Source organism: Benincasa hispida, chromosome 4 (genome assembly GCF_027475165.1).
Source record: "Benincasa hispida cultivar pf3 chromosome 4, pf3_genome.v1.1, whole genome shotgun sequence".
Classification (NCBI taxonomy): Eukaryota; Viridiplantae; Streptophyta; class Magnoliopsida; order Cucurbitales; family Cucurbitaceae; genus Benincasa; species Benincasa hispida.
The window spans coordinates 949,820-960,074 of record NC_143481.1 but is presented as its reverse complement, the minus strand read 5'-3'; the positions used below and the strand labels follow the sequence as shown (position 1 = coordinate 960,074).

General features: G+C 37.5%; 1 pseudogene across 1 annotated transcript; it reads left to right on the top strand.

Moving 5' to 3' along the window:
* The first annotated feature begins 8,033 nt into the window (after nt 1–8,033).
* LOC120076378 (putative CCR4-associated factor 1 homolog 7 pseudogene) lies at nt 8,034–9,664 on the top strand (annotated as a pseudogene). The gene has a single exon (XR_016529183.1). The product of XR_016529183.1 is annotated as a putative CCR4-associated factor 1 homolog 7 pseudogene (transcript).
* The last annotated feature ends 591 nt before the right edge of the window (nt 9,665–10,255 follow it).

Below are 10,255 nucleotides of genomic sequence, written 5' to 3'. Positions count from 1 at the left end.
AGTGTTGTGAGAAAACCTTATTTGCTTAGTGTGAAGCTGTAGCAACGCTTGTCTATAAGTGGACGCAATGCTTGTTTATGGGTAGAATCAGCAGCAACCAACTGCCCGGAAAGGTAAGTAGTTGTTCGCATTAAGCAATGTAAGCAAGTGTTCACTAGAGATAGGAATAATCTTATGTCAACCATGTTTATGCGATTACCTTGTCTTATGAACGCATAATTCATCATTTAGGCATACTCGGGAGAGTAGTCTAAAATCCAAATAGAGACTCGAGAGAGTAGATTGGATCGCATAAGCAAGAATGGGGACTTAGGAATAAGCTCTGTTTGCCAATACATAGTGTAAGTAGGATAGGGTGGTATACAGTCATCTTGCTTATGTGTGAGAGTACATGAGTAAGAATAGAGACATAGAAATAAGGCCTCTCGACACTATCGCATATACATCGCATGCGTCTACGTTAAGTATGTATAGCATGATTGCATAGCATGCATTGACTGGGGATGCCCTTGCGGTCAAGCTTAGTGTTGCGATGAAGACATCTTCACCATTTTATCTCTTTTTCCCATGCATTTTACTACGCGTTAACAGTTGTTGTGTATCTAGCTCTTAGTCATACTTCCACCGCTTAACCTGTTAGATAGGAGTAGGAGTAGTGCATAGCTCATAACCCCCAATATTCTTTTATTCTTCGCTGCAAGCACACTACCGCAAAAAATTTAGCTACAAGTCCCTGAGTTTGACCTCGGATTACCCGAGAAACTTGCGATCTCGTTATACTTGGCGAGAGAGCAAGAAAACTTGTGATAGGAACGCATGGTCATTGCATACGAGAGTAATGCATACTTTCCTTTCCAACGCATGACCACCGACGTATGAGAACAAACGCATAACCTAAGACATGCATCACACAATATGCATTCCATACTTTCCATCAACAAGTTTTTGGTGCCGTTGTTGGGGACTTGACAGCTAATAGTTTGTTGAGCATTGTGTTTTCGCAGGAAACCTTTTTACCTTGGGAGTATTGTAGCTTGTGCGACCAAGCTGCAAACAATATTGAAGTATAGGTGATGCGCCGAAAGCCAGTATTAAACCCAAGATAGAAGGGCAATCAGTCGCATGAGCTGAAGGTATTTCCAAGCACATGGTGAACATCATGCACCCAACAATTGCCGGAAGTTCCAATGGTCAGGGCGAGCTTCTTGACCTATGCAGTTGAGATCAATCTTCTACATCGGAAACTCCTTACGGTGACCTCACTCCAATTTCTCCAGAGATGTCTTTTACTCTATCTTTACCATGCTTTCCTAGTTAGTTTATTTTTATTATTATTTTGGATATGCGGTTGCTTTCTTAGATGTGGTGCATTTGCTCCTTGTAGGTGCAACAATAATTCTCCTCGGTGCACAGCTACAATAGAAGGATCCTCTCCATCATTCAACACATGGCTTCGACCACATGAATTCTAAAGCATGGTCGCAAGCGTATTCTACTCAAGGTTATTTTCTTGTTATCTTTCATGCATTATCCTGTTGAAATTCTCTTTGTCCGATTGCTTACCTTTGCGATGCATCTATGATGACACGTATGATTACTACATCTACTAACTAAACATCGCAAGGCTCACCTTACTTTTAATAGCTTCTTTAAAAATTTGACAGTCTAAGTTTTATTATGTGGAAACCTCTGCTCAAACATTTGTTACCACATTCCTGTCGAGTTTGTCTTTAGCTTTGCTGCGAGAGCACTGCCAATCTCTAAGTTTGGGGGTGGCAACGATCCCGGAGAAATGCGTTCACTACATTGTGATGCTATTCCAAAAAAAAATGTTCGGGGATAAAAACTCCACTGTTAGTGCAATAGAAAAACCTGTGCTAATAAGAGTTAAGTTATGAAAGGCACTTACCGTAGTTGGATGTCCGCATGACACCCGTAAGGGCAAGCCAAAACGAAAGTAAGTCGTCAGGATCAATGCATAAGGGCAACTTCTCTATTTGGCACAAGCCAAATTAAGCCAAGACAAGAGTTGAGTTGAATATGGCATGCAGCTGAAGTTGGCTGTCCGCATGACACACATGGGGGTAAGCCAAAACGAAGAGCGTAACCGGGTTTAATGCCGCATTCTAATAATAAAATCGCAAAGCTTTGAATTGTTTCAACGAACGCATTTTTAAAAGCTAAACGCAAAGTTGCGGGGAATGAGTAGAAGTTTTTGAGCAGAGGCTTACCAGATTTAAGCTTAGAAAAGACCTCTTTGAAGAAGTAGCCGAAGTGGAGGAGAGCGTTGCTGCCATGGTTAGAGGTATGGGTAAATTATATTATGAGAGGCTGGTCATCGCAAAGGAAAGCTGGAGGGTGAATTATGAATTTCCCAAGTATAAAGCATGCTTGATGACAAGCATGATTCTAAGTTTGGGGGTGTGATGACGGGCAAAAATGCACGTCATTATAAGCCTTTTACTTAGAATTATGAAGGCTGTTAAGTAGAAAATGCGACGATTATACTAAGAATTCATAAGAAAATGAGCTTGCATCGATCAACATTAAGAATCTCGACTAACCCACTTTTATGCGTTATTATGCGTTCAATTGTCTATCTTTGTAGCTAATGCAAGAAGCGGTCGTATACGCGGAAGCCACGCTATCGCAAAGACGACCACATGCGGGGAATCTCTCCATCGCAAAGGCAAATGCATACGTTCGACGCATGGATGTTGCGGCCATTAACCGCATGCATCCATCGCATAGAAGTTGCGGCTGTCAAGCGATGCAGTCATCACAGAGAGATTGTGACTACATAATAATAACCATAATAGAGGAATGACCACAAGGGTGGTGGAATGTGTTGATACTCCAGAAACCAAGCATGAACGCATACCTCGGGAGTATGAAAAGGTGATGTTGACATTTCATCTACCAAGCTGTTAGTAGTAGAGATTCAGAAAAGGACCATCGCGCCGCGAGTGTTAGATTCAGAGCAGGTCCATAAATGCTGTCAGTGATCAATCTCTATAAATAGAAGCCGTAGAGCAGAATTTTAAATCATCCAAGTTTCTACCTTCGGGTGGATCCTTGTGATCCAAACCAAAGCGTGAAAAGATAGTCTTGAGAGTTCTTCATCAGTTCTTCATCCCCTCAACCATTCCGAGTGATGACCGGAGCCTCCGCCGGAGTTAGAGCTCGAGAGAGTCTACTCCATCACCCATCCATGGCACCATTGGTAACCTTGACACACATCTGATGGAAGCAAGACATTGCTTCAATCCGCCCCTCCATATCTCTTCTATCCTTGTATTGTATTACATTTTGGCTTAAGAGATTAATACATTCTGTGATCAATGCAATTCTATATTTTCCTTTGATGCCATCAACATCTTCATTTACTTAGCATCATTTACTTTCATTGCATCACTAAGTAAGACTGCTAGAGTATCGCATACTTAACAATGTGGCATATGGATGTGAAGCATGTAGCAAACCACCGGGAGGTGTGCATTGCGTGAGTGTTGTGAAAAATCCTTATTTGCTTAGTGTGAAGCTGTAGCAACACTTGTCTATAAGTGGACGCAATGCTTGTCTATGGGTAGAATCAGCAGCAACCAACTGTCCGGAAGGGTAAGTAGTTGTTCGCATTAAGCAATGTAAGAAAATGTTCACTAGAGATAGGAATAATCTGACGTCAACTATGTTTATGCGATTACCTTGTCTTATGAGTGCATCATTCATCATTTAGGCATACTTGGGAGAGTAGTCTAAAATCCAAATAGAGACTCAAAAGAGCAGATTGGATCGCATAAGCAAGAATTAGGACTTAGAAATAAGCTCTGTTTGCCACTACACAGCGTATGCACCCTTTAAGTAGGATAGGGTGGTATGCGGTCATCTTGCTTATGTGTGAGAGCACATGAGTAAGAATAGAGACTTATAATTAAGGTCTCTCGACACTATCACATATACATCGCATGCGTCTACGTCAAGTGTGTATAGCATGATCGCATAACACGCATTGACTGGGGTTGCCCTTGCGATCAAGCTTAGTGTTGCGATGAAGACATCCTCGCCATTTATCTCTTTTTTCCATGCATTTTACTACGCGTTAATAGTTATCGTGTCTCTACCTCTTAGTCATACTTCCACCCCTTAATCTGTTAGTTAGGAGTAGGAGTAGTGCATAGCTCATAACCCAATATTCTTTTATTCTTCGTCGAAGCACACTACTGCAAAATATTTAGCTACAAGTCCCTATGTTCGATCTCGGATTACCTGAAAAACTTGCGATCTCGTTATACTTGGCGAGAGAGCAAGAAAACTTGTGATAGGAACGCATGGTCATTGCATACGAGATTAACACATACGTTCCATTCCAACGTATGACCACCGACGCATGAGAATAAACGCATAACCTAAGACATGCATCACACAATATGCGTTCCATAATTTCCATCAACAATCCCACAGGTTTAACACATTCTGATGTTCGGACTATTGGTCCAAAACCCTGACGTTTTGAAAATAAGGTTAATTCTGCCTCGATTGTTTCTCTCTACTGAAGCGAATCTTTTCTATGTTGACATTCTTCAACAGATTTTTGTTCAGGATCCTCATTTTCAGATTTAATATCAAGAACAATATTATACATAAAAATGTTGTCAATAATTACATTAGTTCGATTCCATCTTTTTCCTATCATGACATAGTTTATTGAAATTTCATTATTATCTTTAGGTATTTCACCTTCCTCACTAGTCACGTCGAGGATTTCTTTATGGGTATTTACATCCTCAACCAAGTCTTTTTCATTATTAGTTATTTTTTGTTTTCGAGGATTTTTATCTTTGGAACCCATTGGTCTACCACGTTTTTGGCGTGTTCCAGACTCATTAGTGATAACTTGTTGTGTTGGGATATCAATTTTTTATGGAACATTTGTAGCTGGTATATGTGACTTAGTTACTTTCTTTGCATTTATAAATGCATATGGTAATTGATTTACTATATTTTGCAAATGAATGATTTTCTGAACTTCAAGTTCACATTGATCTGTACGGGGATCTAAATGAGACATAACGATACATTCCATATAATTTCTTTTTCCAACTTCTTAATTCCTCCCTCTAATGTTGGAAAATGTCTCACTAAAATGACAGTCAGCAAATCATGCAGTAAATACATCACTTGTTAGGGGCTCAAGATATTTAATAATTGATGGGGAATCATATCCAACATATATTCATAACCTCATTTGAGGACCCATATTAGTGCATTATGGTGGAGCAATTGAAATATATATTGTACATCCAAAAATTCTCAAATAGGAAATATTTGGCTCATGACCATAAGCTAATTGTAATGTCAAATACTTATGATAAGCTACTGGCCTAATGTGTATAAATGATGATGCATGCAAAATAGCATGTCCCCATACAAATGAATGAAACTTAGCTCTCATAAGTAATGGTCTTGCAATTTATTGCAAATGTTTTATAAATAATTCTGCTAAACCATTTTGTGTATGAACATGAGTTACAAGATGTTCAACACTTATCCCAATTGACATACAATAATTATCAAAAGCTTAGGATGTAAATTCACTAGAATTATCAAGATGAATGGTCTTAATTGTATAATCAGGAAATTGTGCTCTTAATTTAATTATTTGAGCAAGTAATCTTGCAAATGCAAGATTTCGACTTGATAATAAGCACACGTGTGACAATGTGCTGGATGCATCTATTAATACCACAAAATATCTAAATGGACTATTCGGCGGGTTAATGGGTCCAGATTTATCACCATGAATTCGTTCTAAAAATACAGGTGATTTAGTCCCCACTTTAGTTGGTGATGGTCTAATTATAAATTTTCCTTGAGAGCAAGCATCACATGATAATTCATTAGATTGAAAAATCTTCTGGTTCTTCAGTGGGTGTCCATTTGAATTCTCAATAATTCTCCTAATCATTATGGATCTTGGATGACCCAATCGATCATGCTAAATTATAAATATGTCTGGATTCATGAACTTCAGGTTCATTGTTGCATATGTTTTAATTACTCGTATATGATTATAATACAATCTAGAAGATAAAGTAGAAATCTCTTCCAATATACGTTTTTCATTTGAGTTAGTGGATACAATATATAAATATTCCACATTATTCTTACTATCTGTCTCAATATGATAACATTGCAATATATATCTTTAAAACTTAGAAAATTTCTCTTTGATTGACTAGAGAACAATGCATTGTCAATTGTAAATTTTGTTTATCTAGGCAAAATAATATTTGCTTTTCCAAAATCTTCGATCAAGTTTGCAGTACCTATTATTGTATTTACTTTTGCTTTTAGCATTGTCAATTTGGAAAAGTATTTTTTATTTGTAAGTATTGTGTGTGTAATTGCACTATCTGCCAGACATAGATCTTCTTTATTCATTTTTTAAACACTCAACATATGAAAATGATCCATGTTTCTTCATTAAAAGAAAATAATTACAATAAGAAAAACAACACTTAAAATATACAAAAGTTACTAAAAAAATGAAGATAGATAACATTAAGTCTAGATATTCTCAAATTCAAAAGAAACACTTGATGTGCCACCAACTATGCTAGTCTTCTCTTCAGGAGATTTAAAGAAGTCATTTGTCATATGGGATGGGTCAAATATGTCATTATCCTGGTATGCAAAATTTGCTTCCACATTTTTTCTCTTTTTCCTTCAGGGAGGCTTGATAAAGGTCAACAAAGAGTTTTAACGTACAACATGTATGTGACCAATGCCAGTCATTCCGCATCGGAAGCATTTATCTTCAACACTCCTTGGACTTTTATCTTGTGGAGTTTTTCCTTTGTGATAATCATTTTATGTGGTTCTTCTGAAATTTGAATGATTAAAATGACCACTATGAAAATAATAATTATTTCTTCCTCTACCACGATCACGATCTCGACTTCGACCTCGACCACGACCTTGACCATGATTATTATTAAAATTCACAGTATCCACTTCAAGGAATGGTGTTGTTTCGGTTGGTCGAGATTCATGATTTTTCACCAATAACTCGTTATTTTGTTCAGCCACAAAAAGATATAAAATTAATTCAAAATACTGTTTGAAACCTTTCACTCAATATTGCTGCTGTAGGAGCATATCCGAGACATGAAATATAAAAAATGTATTATCTAACATATCAGCATCAGTAATTTTGAACTGATTTTAAATAATGCGAACTTGTAATCACTTACTGATTTGAAATCTTATAGCCTCAAATGCATCCACTCATAACGAGCTTTAGGAAGAATAACTGTTTTATGATGATCATACCTCTCTTTTAAATTTTTTCATAAGATACGTGGATTTTTTATTGTAAGATATTCCATTTTCAATCCCTTGTGGAGATGATGACGAAGGAAAATCCTAGCTTTTGTTTTGTCCTGACTGGATATCCTATTTCCTTCTTTAATAGTCTCCCCAAGATTCATAGCATCCAAGTGGATTTCAGCATCAAGTACTCATGACAAATAATTATTGTCATTAATATCAAGAACGACAAATTCTAATTTTGTGAGAGCCATGGCAACACTATCATGAAATATTGTACTTATGTTAGAAATTTAATAGATATCGAATATGCAAAATAACATTAAATTTATTAATTATAACGAAGAGAAAAAAATCGACATACATTTAGGACCTACCTTTAGCGGAGAAAACGACATGAGCTCGTGCTGATAACGTGTTATGAAATTGAGGAGCACAACGAGAATACAAATATGAAAAATATAATATAATAATAAATAAAAACTAAAACTATAAAATAACTAGCATTACAAAATTGGACAATGTGGAATTTGATGTGGATTTCTCACAAAGGGTATATCATTTTAAGATCCACCAAAGATCACTATTTAAAAGCAAAATGACAAGTAGAATGTGAACTTACATGGACAGCGAGCATGAATTACTACAAACACATGAACCACATAAATGGCGATACATGACCTTTAAAACACTAAGAAATGAACATCTATTTTTTATTATAATATTCATAGTAAAGAATTGACTATTCACGAAAATCAAACAATTATTGTGAATAATGGAAAAAGATGAAAGCACTAGCAAACAAAACAAAGAGAGAGAGACATGAACGACGCCGTATAACTAAAAACGACATCGTTTGAGAGGTGTAAATCCATCGAAAGCATTTGTCTTCCTCATCCTGGTGGATGAGACCGGCATGAAGCAGCATTTAGGGCGGGTCCAAGCGGAGCTCTCATCTCCTTTGTTTGTCTGCTCCATTGCCTCTCCTCCTTTCAATCACTCCAACACTTCTCTGCTTTAAGATCTCTCTGTTTCATCCTTCAATCTTATCTTTTCAAGGTCAGATCCGCTTTTCTCAACTCCTTGGGGGGTTTCCCCCCCCCATTTTTCCTCTTTCGCTTCCTTTCCTTTTTATCTAGGGTTCTATCCCTCACTCTCTTTCTTTCCTGCTTATTTGCTTCACTCCCCCCCTTTTCTGTCTCCGAGATCGTCTAGATCTAAGGAGATTTCATTTCCTCCTTCTTCTTCGTTCTGACGGCCCCACGTTAGGTTTTAAGGGCCGAACCGAACCCTTCTCTTCAATTTCCCCCATTTCTTGGTGGTGGGGTTTTCTGTTTTCGCCATTTTGTTGGTTCTGTTTACATTCGAGGTATGTCGATTTTGCCGAAAGGTGAATCGATTAATATCCGTGAGGTGTGGAACCATAATTTGGAGGAAGAATTTGCTCTAATACGTGAAATCGTCGACCAATTTAACTACATAGCGATGGATACCGAGTTCCCTGGCGTGGTTGTTCGCCCTGTGGGTTCTTTCAAGAATATTAATGAGTATAACTACCGAACCCTCAAAGAGAATGTCGATACGTTGAAGTTGATTCAATTGGGTCTTACGTTTTCTGATGAGAATGGGAATCTCCCAACTTGTGGCACAGATAAGTTTTGCATTTGGCAGTTCAATTTCCGCGAGTTCAACATTTGTGAAGATATTTATGCAAGTGATTCCATTGAGCTTTTGCGCGAGTGTGGTATTGATTTTAAGAAGACCAATGAAGAGGGAATTGATGTCAATCGCTTCGCTGAGCTTCTCATGTCATCTGGGATTGTGTTAAACGATAATATTTACTGGGTGACGTTCCACAGCGGGTATGATTTTGGGTACTTGCTGAAATTGTTGACTTGTCGAAACTTACCACAGACCCAGGCGGAATTTTTTGATTTGATCCATATGTATTTCCCAATGGTTTATGATATCAAGCATTTGATGAGGTTTTGCAACAGTTTCCATGGTGGGCTGAACAAGCTTGCAGAGTTATTAGAAGTGGAGAGGATTGGAGTTTGCCATCAAGCAGGATCAGATAGCCTTCTTACTGCCTGTACTTTCAGGAAGTTAAGGGATACTTTTTTCAATGGTTCTACACAGAAATATGCAGGTGTTTTATACGGTCTCGGTGTCGAACCTGGACAGACTACAAATTGAAAACATTTGCCAAGTGGTTGTAGCATTGTGAAATTTGGCTAAAGCATTGATGGTTGTATCTGTTTTTCCTTTTCCCTTGTAAATTATGGCAGTTGGCAGTTAGTATTTCAATAAAACCTTAATGGCACTCTTTGAGTTAGTTAACTTGTTTTGTTAGATGCAATGCTATATTTTATGTGCCTTTTCATTCATTGAAACTGTTATACGTGAAAGATAGATGGATAAATACATTAGTGGTGAATAGAGAACATATTTCTTGAGATACTGTGTGGCTCCATGATTTGATTTCCAAAGTTAAATTTGCTTCAACTGGCCTGTTGATGTGACCATTTATCCGTGTTTGCGTCAATGCCGTTGTATCTATACCATACACTGACAATTGTTAATCAAGATTGATAGAACAATTAGCCCTTTTCACTTTTATTGTCAGAATCCTTGTTGAAACCTCATAATTGAGGAAAGGGCCCTTTATATTTGATTAAAATGTGATAGGCTGTCTTGTTGTAAAGAGCTTATTTTCTCTTTCTTGTTGTATGTATCTTAGTCTTTCAAGTTTTGTGGAGATTTAGAGCCCATGTAACTCCCAGACTCTGTCCGGTGTTTTGGAGGCTTCCCTGTAGCTGTTTTGTGCAGCTGCTGGTATTTGAGCAGAGTTTAGATGTAACCAGTTCTTTACCTCCTCTTATCTTACAATATTGGCTAACATTGGTTATATCATCTTTTTTCTCTG